Here is a 17,141-nt window from a genome sequence, read left to right as displayed (position 1 = left end):
CAGAGTCATCCCTTAATAAACATCTCACCAAGAAATCAATCAGTGATCAGTAACGCAAAGATTGATACCTCATGCATTCATGTCATCATCATTATTGGAATCCCTTCCCTCTGTTCATATTTACCTCGTCTTTCCATTTGTGTCAAAGGTGGGTCAAACATCACTAAGGAGTTGTCTCTTATCAGCTCCATCGAGAATGTCCTACAGGAATTCCACATCTTCTCACATGCCCTTTGATACCATCCTTTTTTTGTCAGATGGAAAATGACAGGACATAGAGTATGCTTTGGTATCATCACAGGATAAATTTCCACACAACTCAGCAAATATTACTTGAAATAGAGGTTAGTTTCATGGCTGGGAAGACTTTTCTCTAGTTGGGCATTCATATGATAAAATGGAGTTCCCATTTCACTTGACAAATAACTGTTGAATGCCCTCATTGAACTGGCATGGAGATACAAAGAGTATTAACTAGATAGTAATAATTGTTCACTCCACAGAAAATCTGTTTTCACTTCTAATGCATCTTCTAATGGGGATTAGTACAGACTTGACATCCCCTTTCATCTTTTCTATGTACATATATTTTTGAGATTTAACCCATCATCGTTCCTAAGTAAAAAGTATGGGGTGATTAGTCAGTGACATTTGGCTGTGTCTTGGGAATTTCAATGCTCTGCAAAAGAGTTTCATGGGAGCTGGTCTCCCATAGCACTCAAGTTCGTAAGGCACGTATGTCTCTACTTTATTTTCAGGAATGTATTAATAATTCACCCATAAGAGGCTCTTATACATGTAAATCCATTCTTTCCACTACTTCCAGATTAATGGGATGAAGCTTGTTATCCCTATGTTTCTAGTGGTAAGAAAATATGGGATTAAGGGGTCTACATTAGTCTTTGTCCCATAAAATGACTCTATGAGCCACAAAAGCATAAGAACCATTGGCCTAGTCCTCCCTTATTTTGTTCAGGTCAGTCATTTATACTGTAAATTAAAACAGAGAAAGTATTTTATTCTTTAAAATACAAAAATTTTTCTCCAATTGGGTTCCAGAATGAGCTGGACCTATAAAACTTCCTATATTGACCCTCTGTGGCTGGCACCTAAAATACAAATAAAAGACGACAATTGCATTACTACAGAGATGGAAAGGGGCCATGAGCAGATATCACCAGTTCCAGGGACCCTTTCTCATATAGATAGAAAAATGCTTGTGCTCTAAACCAATACACACAAAAAATACAAAATAATCACAAATTCTCTCATTCACTACATATGCCATTAAAATATTTACTGATCTCCCCAAAGCTGGCTGCATGGACAAGAAATAACTCAGGGCCCAAATTTCATGATACAATGATCATGGGGTATGGGATTTTCAGATGTTTGACCTCTCTGATCTTCCTTAATTTTCTCATCTATAAAAAAGAAACAACACCTTTTTAGCAGAGATTTTATGATTATTATATGAGAATAATACCTATAAAAATACTCTGAACTAACATTAGCTGTGCTTAAGCCCAGACTGAACCTCCCAAGGCCACTCTTTCCCAAGTTCATTTATTCATTCTATGAATATGTTCCAAGCACCTACTGAGGGCCAAGAACTGCATGATTCAGTGATAACCAAAGCAGTGACAGCTTCTGCCTTCATGGAGCTTAGCATGGTCTATCTAGTGAGGGGGAAAGACATTGAGTTAATAATCACACTCAAAAAAGTGGAAAATTGTAACTTTACTAAATGCTTTGAAGGAGCTGTACATAGTGTTAATGAGAATTTATCATACAGGGTTTTGACCAACGGAGGCCAGTATGGTTCATTTATTCAACAATATTAATTGGATACATTAATTGCCACACACTGTGAAGGTGTTGAGGAGTCAAAGACTAAAAGTGTGATGCCAGCTCTCAGTCAGCTCACAATGCAGAGAAGAGAGTCACATGTGTAATTAGCAAGCATAGTAACATCATAGCAGAACAGTGAGATACAGAGGAAGAGGTAATTCTATAGAGAAAGGAAGGGGGAAGTGTCTGCGAGAAGACCTCATAAAGGAGATGATGAGTGAGCCAAGTCTTAAGGGACAAGTAAGAGCTTCTCAGGTGTTCCCCTGGGGAAGGGCAATTCAAAAGGAAGAAGTGTGAGCCAAGACGCAGAGTAGTAGAAAGTGTGTTACATTAGAGCAATAGTTCTCAACAGGGGTGATTTGGGGCCCTCCCAGAGGACATTTGGCAATGTCTGGAGACATTTTTGGTTGTCACAACCTAAGGCTGGAGGGTGAGGGGAGAAGGCTCCAGTGGCATCTGATGGGTAGAGGCCGGCCATGCTGCTAAACATCCTACAGCCCCCTACAACAAAAAATTATTTAGCCCAAAATGTCAATAATGCTGAGGTTGAGAAACCCTGCCTAGAGGAAATATAGGGGATACACACACATACATACATACACACATGCCTCACCACTCACATATGCTTGTCAGAAAAATGGAAACGCTTATACTTTCATGTGAGAAACAGTCCCAGGAACTGAATGTTCTTCCTTCCTGGGGTGTAAGAGATATAGGAGGCATCAGTATGAGAGACCTTCAAGAAGCGAAGAGCATACCTGGGTCTGGAGTTCAGGGGAAAGGTCTGCAATGAAATAAAAGATTGGGCACAAACAGTGAAGTGACAGCTGAAGCCCTGGGAGTGGGATAAGACCATCCCAAAAGAATGTGTGAAATACTGAAAATATTAAAAGGCCCAACACAGAACCCCGGGAAACAACACTGAAGAGGCTGGCAGAGGGGAGCCTTCAGCAAAGGGAAATGAAAGGAAAAAGAGGTAGGAGGAGAATGAAAGAGAAGGATGCTATGAAGGTCAAGGAAGGACAAGCTTTCAAAATTAAGTGACAGTTACCCAAATGAGTTGAAAACATATGTCCACACAAAAACCTGCACACGAATGTTTATAGCAGCTGTATTCATATTCACCAAAACTTGGAGGTAACCTTGGTGTCCTTGACTAGGTGAGTAAACAAGCAAACTGTGGTACATCCATACAAGAGAATTTCACTCTGTGATAAAAGGACATGAGCTACCAGCTACAAAAAAAAAAAAAAAAAATGGAGAAACCCAAGTGCTTGTTGTTAAGTGAAAGAAGCCAGTCTGACAAAGTTACGTAGTGTATGGTTCCAACTACATGACGTTCTGAAAAGAGCAAAACTATGGAGACAGTAAAAAGATCATCGGTTGCCGGAGGTTCAGGGGGAGGAAGGAAGGGACAAAAAGATGGAGCACGGGGGATTTGGGGGGCAGTGAACCTCTTTTATGTGATACTGTAATGGTGGATACGTGACAAGATGCATTTGTTAAAACCTATAAACCTGTACAACACAAAAGAGTGAACCCTAATGTAAACTGTGAACTTCAGTTAACAATAATTTATCAATATTGGCTCATCAATTGTAACAAATACCACATCTATGCAAGAGGCTAACAGCAGAGGAAAGTATGCACGGAGAGAGAGGGAATACATGGGAACTCTGTACTTTCTGCTAAATTTTTTTGTAAACTAAAAACTGCTCTAAAAAATAAAGTTATTAATTATTTTTAAAACAGATTAGTGTTTAGTAACAAGTTCAATTAATATCTGTGCTAATAAATAAAGGTTAATGTCAAAACAGAAGCTAGATTTTATATTAAATATTATTATATATAATTTGTCCTCAAGAAACCCCTACCCCCCAAAAGTTGAGTGATAAACTGTTAAATGCCATAGAGAAGTCAAGTAAGACAGAGCAAAGCCAAATCTACTCACCTTGATAATTAGAATATTATAGTAACTTTGACAGAACTGTTAAGTGAAGGGTCAGGGCGAGGATTGCAGTAGGTTTGATGTGAACTAGTGGTGAGGAAGCAGTGAAAATAAGGGTAGACAACTCCAAGTTAAGCCGTGAATGAATAAAAGGATAGTGAGGGACGCAGAACAGAGATTTTTTTAAATATAGGAGGGACTCGAATATGTTTGTAAACTGCAGAGAACCTGTCAGGGAAGGAGAGACTGGAAATACAGTAAAAAGAAGAGATTTACTAAAAGGAACAAGGTCGATGACAAAGCCATGGCAGAGAATTGACTCAAGTCTTGGAGGGAAAAAAATATATTTTTCTTAGATATTTTAATAAAGAGATTTTGAAAGACAAGGGGTAGTGAACAATTACCAAAGAAGACAGAGTAGCAAGATCACTCGGTTTCCCTCACCATCCAGCCTGGTCCTTAGTCTCAGAATCCTATAGATCAGCATCAGGAGCACTCAACAAGCCGACACAGGCCATCTTTGCAATATAGATTGGTGGATCTGACTGGAAATCAAGACTCCCAGGACCTACTCTCACTCCCCCACTACTGCCTCCCCTACACTCCCCTGCCTCCCCTACACTCCCCTATACCCACTGCATCTCCACACCACCATCAGCATTATTTCACAGTGATCTGGCTAAGTTGCTTGGCCTTTTGGGGACCTCAGGTATCTCACTTGTCAAAGCAGAAACACCATCTTCCCAGCCTAGGCCAGGGTTCTGGATCAAGTGACCTCCTGGTAATCTTTCCAGAGACACTGCACACGGACCACCACCTGGCTGAGGAGTAAGCCTTCCGGTCAGGGAGATTTTCTTTCTAACATCATGGAGAAGAAAAACAAGTCAACCAAGCATTATTCTCAATGGAAAGTTCCAATATCTATCCTCCTCCAAAGTCAAAGCAATCTCAAAGGTCTGAGATCAACATGAATTTCAGTATGAGCCAATACTAATGTTAACCAACACTGGGATTCATCGAATTTTTAAGAGCGCTTCTGTTTATATAAAGGAAAGCTGCACCGAGGTAACCACAGACAAACTAAGCAATCTCTGAAACAAACAAAAACATTTTAAGTGACTTTGTATGGAATAAAAGCCTTTATCACAAACTTTTGATTTTGTAAGCATGGCATTTTTTAATCAAGAAAGATGACATTCAAAAAAGCTGGGAAAAGACAAAGAAGCTAAAACCACATCATCCCATACTGTGTTTATATGAGCTAGAGATCAAAGTCCAAAGACCCAAGGCATCCTATTCCCGTAGCTTACCTATCTTGGCCTATGATGTTTAGCAAAGTATGGCACAGAAGTCTTGGTGGGAGTGTTTTCCAAGGGAAGACATTTCAGTACCATAGTAATAAGTTGGCAAATGTCCCCTAATTTGATACTTTCAATTGCTTCTTCTGCAGCCTCAGCCCAGGTCCAGTCAGACTGAAAGTGCCAGGGATAGACCAGGGGACAGCCTGAGTCACAAACCACACACTCAAGTCCAAGACCAGGATTGCTGCAAAACCCTTACTAACAGCCTCACAGGGACACTAACGAAATCCGAGGAGAATTGACAATCCTAAATGCCTCCCAACCCATTCTCCTGGAGGTTCTTTGGGCCAAGGACAACCTAGGGAGGGGTCCCTCCATAGCCATGCCTTAGTCTTGTTCCCTCCATTTCCCGTGACCCTGTCTTTAGCCCTTGGCCAGAACCAAAAGATCCTCTGTGAGAAGATAAGTGGCATGGTACACGTCCTTGCTGAAGAATTAATTTGACTCAGGGAACTAGAAACTGGATAGAGTGTTCAGTGCCAAATTTAAATCTAGGCCTGGCCAGTAATGTAAGAAGTCAGACTATATTTTTGTGTATTCTAGACTAAATTACAACCAGGAAATAAAACCACTCATAACCAAAAAGAGTGTCTTAGTCCATTCATGCTGCTATAGCAAAATACCACAGACTGGGTAAATTATAAACAACAGAAATTTATTTCTCATAGTTCTGGAGGCTGGGAAGTCTAACATCAAGGTGCCAGCAGATCTGGAGTCTGGTGAGGGCTGCTCTCTGCTTCCAAGATGGTGCCTTAGTGCTGCATTCTCCAGAAGGGAAGAACATTGTGTCCTCACTTGGCAGAAGGGACGGAAACTAGCAAACCCACTCCCTCGAGCCTTTTTATAAGAGCCCTAATCCCATACATGAGGGCTCTGCCCTCATGACTTATCACCTCTTAAAGACCCCACCCCTTAGAACTATTACACTGGTGGTTGTTTCAACATACAAATTTTGAGGAACATATTCAGACCGTGGCAAAGAGCAAAGAATTTTTGAGTCCCTGAAATGTGCAAGCAAGAAATTAGTCACAATGGGGAATACCAGGATGAAAAACAAGATCCCAGGAGTTTACATTCTAACCCTGGCCCTAAGTGTGCATTTCCCTGCCTTCTTGTCTCTTGTGTGCTGCCTGCAGAGGATGGGATCACAAAATGACAGTCGGCTGCTTATTTCTTTCAAAGCCCCACCAGACGAAGAGAGTCCATCCTGCATCCATCACAGTTAGACTGAACTGCTTGTGTCTCTTGAATAGAATGACGTATAGATCCAAAGGGAATTTTCTATGATTTCTTTGTAGTAGAAAATATGCCATTGGACATTTCACACTACAAAATAGTCCTGAAGTGACTTTAAGAGCACATAACATGTGCTCTTGGGACAAATGATGCACAAAGGTGTCCACGTGGTACCCAAACTACCAGAATGAACCCCACATGCTTGTAGAAGGTCATCTGATAAAATCTTGGGGTTAAATGTTGGTACTTGGGGCACTTATCATAAACTCCCTCTCATTGTGGTCACATCTTATTTCTCCTATTATAAACTAAATCCCAGATATGCAAGGTGCATGTGCTATCTTCTCCTTTCCCTTCCTCTGTTCAATCCTCCCTCGTTTTAATAACACACATCCATCACTGTAAATTTTCAGTGACAATATTGAATAAATGAAGGACCTCGTAAGTATCAAAGCCGTATCAGGTCGGCATGTGCTTGATTCCAGATGAATTTAAAAAATAAAAACCTTCACTGCAAGGACTTAGATAGGTGTTTACTTTGTTTCTGGCAACAAGAAGTCTGAGGGTAAAATCAACAGAGTTGTCAGAGTAGCTCAGAAGTCTCTGTCTTGGGATGTCAAGACGGCCTCAGAACTTTCAGGTCCCACGTCCAATTTCCAGGATGGAAGAAGGTGAGAGGGCTAGAGGCTCTATTCCCAGGCACGTCTGTCTTTTGCATGGGAAGGGATGTTCTCCATTTGTATCACTGGACAGAGCTGAGCCACATGGCCACCTCAGTGGAAGGTGTCTAAGAAAAACGAGCGTTTAGCTTTCAGCCTCTATAAAAGAGGGAGGCAAGGTATAAGTAGGTTGGGAATGGGCTTAAGTGAGCCAACTCCTGATGCTGTACGTAGACAGCTCTTTTTCCAAGAATAAATGGTTTTCACATAACTTGCACTTCATTGAGACTGTTTTGTTCAATTTATTTAGCTCAACTTTTTTTTTTTACTTAGACTCTTGGGGTTAGTGTTATTAAGGGTCCTCTTCATTTCATTCTCATATCCCCAGAGACCTGTGGAGAGCCTTATATTCCAGCCCTTCCAAAAATTTGAAATTGATGTGGACAGCTCATATTTCTACCCCAATCTTCTGTCCAATTACATTCATTTCAATACCAACTTTTGTAAATTGATTCATTTTGTTAACATTCTTTTTATCCTCTGTTGTTTATAAACGAGAGAGTTGGAATTCAAGCTCAATCAGATCTGTATTCATATCTTAAGCTGTTCTTGGAACACCTAAGACCACAGGGATATGCACACAAACTTTGCCATTGAGCGGATTTTTATAGCTTTTGCTCCCTGAAGTCTGTGTAAACTTGCCTGGCATGTGATATGTTAAATCAAACTAAACTTGGGCTTTAGAAGCCTCCATAGGAGCCTACATAATGAACTGCAACCTAACTTAGTATGTAAACAAACTGAAAACCTATCTTAAGAGTTTGCCTTTTTGTAACCAATAGCTGAATCTCAGCCAATCATGGCAACTAAACTTCAGTCAATGGCAGGCAGCCAACTGTTCAAAACAGGTTCAATTAAGGTAAACGATGAAGCTTTAACCAACTGAACTGTCTCTGTACCTCACTTCCATTTTCTATACGTCACTTCCTTTCCTCTGGCTATAAATGTAACCTGTGCGTGTAGTGGGGCGGAGCATTCTGAACCATTTTTGGTCAAGATTGCTGCCCAATTCTAGAATTTCAAACAAAAGCCAATTAAGATCTGCAAAACTAAATTTGTTGTAATTTTGCCTTTTAGCAGATGAATACATAAAAATAAAATAGAAAATGAGTTATTTATGGGCTCAGAGAGTTAGCTATCTTTTGGGGGAAAAAATATCACAACATTACCTCACATCAATTCCAGGCCAACTAAAGATTTATGAGAAACAAAAATTCTGGAAAGAATGTTAGGATACTCTATGAAATATGTTAGGAAAGGATTTCTTAAACAGGTCATAGAAAGTATAAACCATAAAGAAAAAGATTGATAATTTTTCCTAAATTAAAATTACTTCTGGAAGAAAGAAGAGGCCATACAAAAGTTTAAAAAACAAGACCCAGAGAGAGTGAAATTCATTTCATTTGCAATTCATTTCATTGATTTCATTGATTTTTAAAACTATGTTTTTTAAAACATCGAGAATATGTAAAGAATATCTATAAATCAATAAAGAAAATGACAAAAAATAGAGAAAAACAGGCAATTGGATCAAGAAGAAATTGAATGGCTCATAAATACACAAAAACATTGTGAATCTCACTTGCAATCAGTGAACTGAAAAAATTAATATACTCATTCATGTCCATCAAGTTGGTAAAAATGTATGTGTGTTAATGGTAAGAGTAAGGATGTGGGAAAATAAGAACTCTCAAACATTGCTAGTGGAAGTTTCATGTGACACAGCCACTTCAGAGAGCAATTTGGAACATCTAGTGCATACCCCATGGCTCAGCAATTCTACTCCTCAGCACATGTCCTGGAAAAAGTCTCTTAAATGTGCACAAAAAGACATATATAAAGATGTTCACAGCAGCTTTGCTTGTAATGAAAATTTGGAAGCAATGTAATCATTCATCAGAAGGAGAATGGATAAATAAATGATTGTATAGTCATCCAATGGAATACTATAAAAACATCAAAATGAATGAGATAGAGCACATGTGCCAACATGGATAAATCTCCAAATCACAGTGGAGTGAAAAGGCACCGCCTTAAGCAAGCTCTGTGCACTGCCTTCCATTTCTACCCTTTGTCTGTTTAAATTCCATCCCTCCTTCAAGCCCTTGCTAAGCACTAATCCCTCCAGAAATTTTCTCTGCCATTTCCAATCTCCATCCTTCCCCCAGGGATTTTGATTTGTGTCTTTCTTACAACACTCACTCCAACAGCAGTACAGCATGTCGCTAGCATTACAGCCTCACATTCTTTTTTCTTTAAATCTTGGATAATTTGATAGAAAAAAAAAAATCTCATTTTAATGGGCATTTATTTGATTACTCTTGAGCTTGAAAATTTTACATATGCAAAATATTTATTTACATTTCTTCCATCTCACTCACTTATAGCACCCTTCATAGCCTTTTGCACAAAGTTCCTAGCACATTTGAAAACAGAAAATAAACTCAACTGAATTGAATTAAAAGCTAGAAATTCAGAGTGAATTAACAAAAATTTTCAGACAAAAAAAAATTACTCCAACATAAATAGTGTACCAAAGTCTAAAAGCATGTCACTAATACCCCAAACTTGCTTGCTGAGGTCCTTTCTTAATTAGGTAAATGAGACATATATCTTTATTGCTTACATGATGTTGGGTCTAGCGGGGGATCCCTTAAGTCTTAAATAGCTTCTACTGGTTTGCGGAACAAGCAGCATTTGATGCAGACAGAAAGAGTACAGAAGCCAAGAGAGCATGTGCCAGAAGCCAGTGTTCCCTACAAAGACTCTAACATGAGACAGTTACTTGTCCCAATAAATACTGAATTCTTCAAATGTACCATCTTATTCCCTAAGTTTAACACGTGTGTTTTGGAAAGGTTCCTATTAACCTTATGACTTCTGGGGCTTATATCTAATAAGCAGAATCATAACTGAAATGATTAAATGGATACAGATAGTCACCTTTGCTCCAGAAAAATACAAACTATTTTTTTCTCTGTAGTTCACATGGCATCCAGTGTTCCCTCAGTTTTCTACTATTTCTCTGTAGGATTCTAAAGATCCCAAGGATCTTTTGCAGGCAGCACAGTTTTTGCTAACAGCTTTCAGTAACTTATTCTGTCATTCAAATTCAGAGGTGCAAATTGGGAATCAAATATTCAATACAGAAAAGATCTCTAGTTAAAAGAATAGCTATAGGGCCGGCCCCGTGGCGCACTCGGGAGAGAGCGGAGCTCCCGCCGTGGGTTCGGATCCAATATAGGGATGGCCGGTGCGCTCACTGGCTGAGCGCCGTGCGGGCGACACCACGCCAAGGGTTGCGATCCCCTTACCGGTCACAAAAAGACAAAAAAAAAAAAAAAGAATAGCTATAGATCTGATATACCAAGATCATAGCCAGTGACCATCACTACATAGTTTCCTCTCTTTTTACTTATGAGTAACTTATAACTGTCTGGATTGTGACATGTAGCACTAGACAATCCAGATTTTAAAAGCGCACTTGGCTCCTGGAGTGCTGAACAGACAGAATCTCCTTTTTAAGGATAGTCAGGACATCAGGTAGAGCTATTTATGAGATTTACTCTAGATTGCTACTTACTCGGGATTTAACCTACACTAAACCTAGTTGAATCAGTTGGTTAACTGATCACATTTCTTGGTTGTCTCAGGACACATAAACAACTAGAACAGACAAATTTGTCATATTTCCATTACTTTATCTACTCATGGGTATATACTACAAAAAAGTAAAAAACATTATTCATAGGAAAGCAAAACCAAGCATAATAATGATGTTAGCTTTGCCCAGAAATATTATGCTTCCTCTGACTATTCTACCAACTTCTAAATTATATTTTCATAGATATAAATTTACATGGAATTTGATGTATGTGTAATAAAGTGTTTGAGGTATGTTTCTACTTTTATTCATTTGATTTTGGTTTTTGTTTTTAGTGTCATGTAAAATAAATAAGACTTTGTTCTAAATCTGCAATTATCATGTGTAAATGCATTTCACAAAGTTTTTTAAAAATCAGCCTAAACCAGACTTTGGTTTATATTAAAAAGTTCCCTAGGGAACTGATTTTACATTTGAGACCCTGATTTAGCAAAAAGATTTATAAGGGCACATGTAGAAATACAGGTCCCTATTGGGTGATGAAACAGGGCTGAGACAAAATTATGATTCTCTCTGCTCTCCATTTCTCTGGAAACTGCTCCCAGGAGCCCAAAGGTGAGTTGGTCGTCAAGGAGAACATAAATGTTCTATGCGATATGACCACCTGTATCACTTTCCCCATCTCCAACACCAATCTAAAGGATATCAGAAGATGATACACAAATCTTTTCAATATCAAATTAATGGGAATACTTTCTTCACTTGGAGCCAATGTCAATGACATATTTTGAGGACTTGGAAGCCAAATGTAGTTGGATCTATTGTGCATTATCACTCCAGGCCGTTGCTCAGTTCAGCCTGTCCTATGTGCAGTGGTAGCACTCATAAGCCTAAACAAAAAATTATCACTCCAAATAACATGTGTAAAACAGTCCAGGGATGAAAAAGTGCAATTTTCTTTGTAAAATAATAAAATTGCTTAGTAACTTTCTGAAAATTTTCAGGAGTTAAGTAACACACTGGGGGGCCTGATCTTGGTGGCCTATCCCCTTTGAAAATGTCCCCAAATTATCACATATGGGACAGAGTGAGAGAATCTATTCATCAGTCCACAGGCGTTGCTACAAGTTTCTAACAAGCCTCACCAGGTTGCAGTGTCACAGCAAGCGTTTCTGATGCCATAGTTGCTGCCATCATTTATCACAAGAGTCTGTTAATCAACAGCCCAGGTCTCAAGAACACAAGGGTTGGATGTCAATATTCAGTTATATAACGAAAACAAGATTTAACAAGGAGATCTGAGGAAAATATCTGTTCTTTCTCCTGATGACACCCTACCACTCCTCAACCACATACACTCCCCTCTGCTTACAGGGAGTTGCACACGCAACAGGTCCCACCCAACACTGCAAAACTGTAATAACCATCCTTATACAAAAACTACCATAAAATCGGTTCCCACTAAAAGAAATACATATGTTATATACACATGTTTGGTACACTCAGAATAAGTAAAGATGGAAAAACTCAGAAATGTACAAATCTGTATGAGAACATTAGCAAGATATGTCCAGAGTATTTTCTAGAAGTCTGACAATCAAGTAACTTCCATCTGAAGAAACTATCTTAAACTATTATTTCAATCCTATTTAGTTCTATTGAATAAAACATCAGTCAGCATTGTTTATTCTCTAAAGTAATACTGTTTATATTCTTTTCTAATATTTCTGTGGAGGTTTTCCTATTGGACAAAAGGATTTCACTGTTGTGGGTTTATCAGCATGTCACTGTTTTTATTTTTCATAATTATTTTATTCTATCACACCCAATATGAGGTTTTTCTCATCTTTTAATCTCATAAAGTGATTATGAAAATTAACATTATTTTTAGTTCCCCCGCACCCCAATCAGGCTTTCTCTACCTTAGAATAAGTTTCATCTGCTAATTTCTGTAAGGATATGCCCATCCACAAATGGTCTGTTTGCCTGTGGGCCTTTAGCTTAGGAACTGGGCAATGGATTCACAAATGTCCCTAGTGGGGACAAATCCCCTAGTGGGGATTAGGCAGTCTGACCTGTGACCCACAAGCCACATGGGACATGATACTGAAACTTCCCTGCAACAACTACATAAATAATAGATGAAGTTTTCCTGTGACTGCCAGCCTTTCTTTTGATCACCAACATAATTTCCTATGGCTTAAAGCAAGAGGGCAGTGTATTATTTATGCCTTGTTCTCAGTCCTAGATTACTTCCTTATCTTTGGATGTGTGTTATCCAAAGGCCGAGGAGAATAATCACCACTATATTTTGACTAGTAAGGACAACTTTATCTTACATGTTCTCTTAACTAAGTCCAAATGAAAAAATTGATAGTGAACATGAAAATAGCATATGCACTGAAATATTTGTTCTATGGACAATTTACTTTTCAAAATTAATAGCAACATGAAATAGCAATTTACTTTTCAAAATTAATGGTGACAAGAAAAAGTGAGAATGAACACCAGAAGCGAAGAAAATAAAGAAAATGAAAGTGCCCACTGCATAAGGGCATCTGTGACATTAGAAAGAAGCGTACATAATGAGAAACAGGGAAGCCAGATGCAGGCTCCTCCAACTGAGCAATCAATCTGAACGATGCATCGTTAGTCAAAGCAGGATGACTCTTCTGCTGCTAAATAAGAACCTATTGCACCTATGAGTCTGTAGGTACCATTACATGAGAAGGGCACAAAAATAATAATAATAAAAGAGTATGCCTCACTGAATACAAGTAATCTAGAATATAATAACCTGCCCTTCTATAATAATCTAGAATATAATAATAAGTCGTATATAAAATAATGGTAACATTTGTCTACACAAGATAGAAAGTTCATTGGACCGTGTAGAGTGAACCTGTTGGCTTTATCAAAAACCTGCAATTATCCACCCATAGCTGGCTGGAAACGAGAAATCATCACACTACAGATGGCACCTGTTTCCAATATGTATGCCTTTCAATGCAATGAAGGCTCACTGCATTACTGATAAGTATGAAATTCCAAAAGACAGTCACATGTTTAAGATGTCTAATGGGATCATGTGTTCAACCACATGGAAAATTAACGGTTCATTTCAGTTTCAAGCAGCAAAAGGACCAACATGCCCAGGCACCATATGAGGCTGTTCTCTCACCTTTCTCCAGCTTTTTTTATTCCAGTCCTACACTGGCTTCCCACAGAAGATCCCAATGAACACAGAGATGCATTTCAGTTCATTTCACTGTGGTTCATTTGAGCATTGAGTAGTTACTCTGTGCTAGGCACTGTGCTGGACTCTGACAGCCCACAATGGGAAAAACAAGATTCCTGTCTTTCAGGAGCAACCATTCAAATATTTTTAAAGCTTTGGGTGATTCCATTTTTCATGCACAAAATCTATTTTATCTTAAAATCTATTTTTTTAAAAAAGCACAGAAAAAAAGAAAGAGAGGAAAGAAGGAAGGGAGAGATAGAGAGAGGGAGGGAGATCTATTTTAAATTAGATTCCTAGGGCCTTAGCTCCAGGGTTTTTCAGGGAATATGCATCTTTGAAAAGCAGACAGAGGGACTAAACTGAGGTACAAGAAAAAGGAACATGGTTCATACTTGCCCTTTTTTTTCTTCAGGAAAATCGTGTTCACTCTAATGGAGACAGGGGAGATCAGAAACATGGAAACTTTCTGTTACTGAGGTTTCAGTCTTCTGTTATTTTCTTTTACTTTCTCCTCCTCTTTTAACTTCGAGTCCCTCTTTCTGACTGGCATTATGATGGCCAGGGTAACACAAAGGCTTTCGGCCAACCCCTTTGTCCACAACTCAAGGTGAAGTTTCCATAACAATTCGGTCAGCCTCGCTAATCAGATGATCAGAGTGGACTTTTCTGTGTTGTACGAACCCAGACTAGACTCCAAAATACGATTCACTGAGGCTGTTGCGGATCCTCAGGCATGGACCTGCAGCTCTCCCGCTAACTCTGTGTGATCTTGGTCAAGTCTTTCAACTTTTTCTCAGCCTCAGCTTCCTTCCCTGCGAAGAGAAGGGTTGAGATAAATAATACCACAAGTACTTTCTGGCTTTAAAACCACATGATTCTGCATTTTTTTTTTTTTTTGAGGCTAAGTCATAAAGTCATCTGTATCCCTGAGAAGTTGCTACTGTTCTTATGTTAGAATTCAGATTTTCGTTATTCAAAATTCGGTATTCTTGGGTAATATGGACCAAGCCACAACCTACAGAGATAATTCTGCTTGTGATTACAAAATATTCTTAACTTTTTCTAACTAAATCCTACCTGGCTTAAGTAGGTAGTTTAAGTGTCACTTATTTAATACTTGTGAATGAATTCTGTCCTAAGAAGGATATCTGGCTCTGAAAGCCCCAGTGGGCTTTGCTTTGCACATTGCATGTGAAAATCAAATCTTCCTCATAGTACAGAGGTTCTAAGAGCACAGATTCCAGAGCCAGACAGCACCTGTTACCAAGGTCTTTAATACCTCTGTGCCTTGCCTATTCATCTGAAAAATGGAGGTAATAGTTATGTCATATGTTAGCATGAGAGTTGCATATAAATAAATAGATCTGAAGGGCTTAGAACAGGTTCTTATATTGTGGGTATTATATAAGGACTTATTATTATTCAAAGCTGTTTCTAATTTTAAATTAAATTCTCAACTGTGAAATTTACATATACATGAAATAAACCAAGCCCAGCTTAATAAACGCCCAAACACAGCTAAACATTTGTTTTCTGTACTTTGTGTTTCATTATATATGGTTTGGGTTTTATAGAGAAAGAAAGCAAGACAAAAGGTAAAGTAACTTTCTTGAGATCACACAGCTGTCTTCATCTGCATAGTTAATTGATGAAATATTCCACCTTTCTTCTCCTTCAATTTTCAGCCCACTTACTTTTTTCAGAGAAATACATATTACACCTCAAGTGGCTTTGAAATCCTTTACAAATTGGCACACGGAGACCTATCTTGAATTTTCATCTCTCTTTCTAGTGGTAGATAATAATTTGCAAAGAAAGAGAGCATGGAAAATGAGCAACTTGCTATGTAAATGATGTAAGAGAATAGGTTTGGTTACCTGGACCCTGGCTTATCATGCCTGAATGCTGGACCCCTGGCAGGCAAAGTGTGGAAACTCAAGTGGAAATGTACTTCATCAGCAGCTTCCTCTCCTGAGCAAGAGCAAGATATTAAGTGGAAATCTGAGAAAGAGGTAGTAATCATCCAAATGCAGACATAATACCAAATTCCATGGTCAAAAAAAAATTAAAACAGAGAGAAAATATTCAAAGCAGCTTCTAGCAATTTTCAGGAGAAAATAGAAAAGAGAATTGAGAATACTACTTATCTTCTGCACACACAAACTTAACAACACTTAATAGTAATAAAAAAAGACAAAGGAGGTAAGTATGGTTCCAAAGACAGCATCAAGACTCATGACTGAAATATGGCAAAGGAAAGTGTCAAATGGATCATACCCAGTAAAAAATGGGCAAAGGAGAAAATATTGTATGTCAAGTATTTCCTGATGGAAAGATGTCAGAGTGTGGCTGGCTGGGTGGCTAGCTGCTCAAAAGGTGACAGCAGCTTCCTGGGTTAACGCAGACCAGAACAAGGTCTTCAGTATTGCAGGCCCAGAAATATGATTTTGTCAGTGTATGCAGGATATGATTTTGTCAGTGTGTGCAGATGCTAATCACAATCACATACCAAAGAAACTGGTAATACGCCCAAAGGATAATGTATGAAGAGAGACAAAGCTAGACGACCCTGGAGGCTCATTTCCTCCAGCTTCTGGGAGTGTGGGAAGAAGCAGACCCAGCAAGTCTGACTTAGCTCAGAGGAATAACGGGCTGATACCAGCTGCTGAGCCTCAAAGAATTTTCTTCCTAATGAGGCCACTTCCTCCACCAAGAGCTTCCATTTCTGCTAGTCACAGGGGTATAGATGCTCTCTGCCCACATGTCCCTGTGCTTACAGACCCTGGAACTGTTTGAGACTGGTCTGGAGGTTGTATCACACTGTAAAGCAACATACTCCTCCCTTCATCAAAAGGCATGCTACAAGGAGAGAAAAAAAAAGAAGTCTGCTCAACTACACACTGTGCTTAGGGACATAGTAGATTTACATTCTGGTGCCATCTCACATGTCCTCATAGACTTGCGCCAACCAGCCAATGGAGCACACCATGAGCAGTGTTGGCATGGGGCACTGTAGGGGCAAGTCCCTCTCTTGTGGCACAATGCATCCACTCCAGCTGGGCCCAGCCAAAGTATGTCACGACGTGGAATAATGAGAGCTTGGGGGTTCCTGTACACTCTAATTCTTGACTTCTCTGCTTTGTTTGTTCTTCCCACAAGAAATTCTGTTTTACATTTACAC

The sequence above is a fragment of the Cynocephalus volans genome, chromosome 9, assembly GCF_027409185.1.
Source record: "Cynocephalus volans isolate mCynVol1 chromosome 9, mCynVol1.pri, whole genome shotgun sequence".
NCBI lineage: Eukaryota > Metazoa > Chordata > Mammalia > Dermoptera > Cynocephalidae > Cynocephalus > Cynocephalus volans.
Note: the sequence above shows the minus strand (reverse complement) of the source record.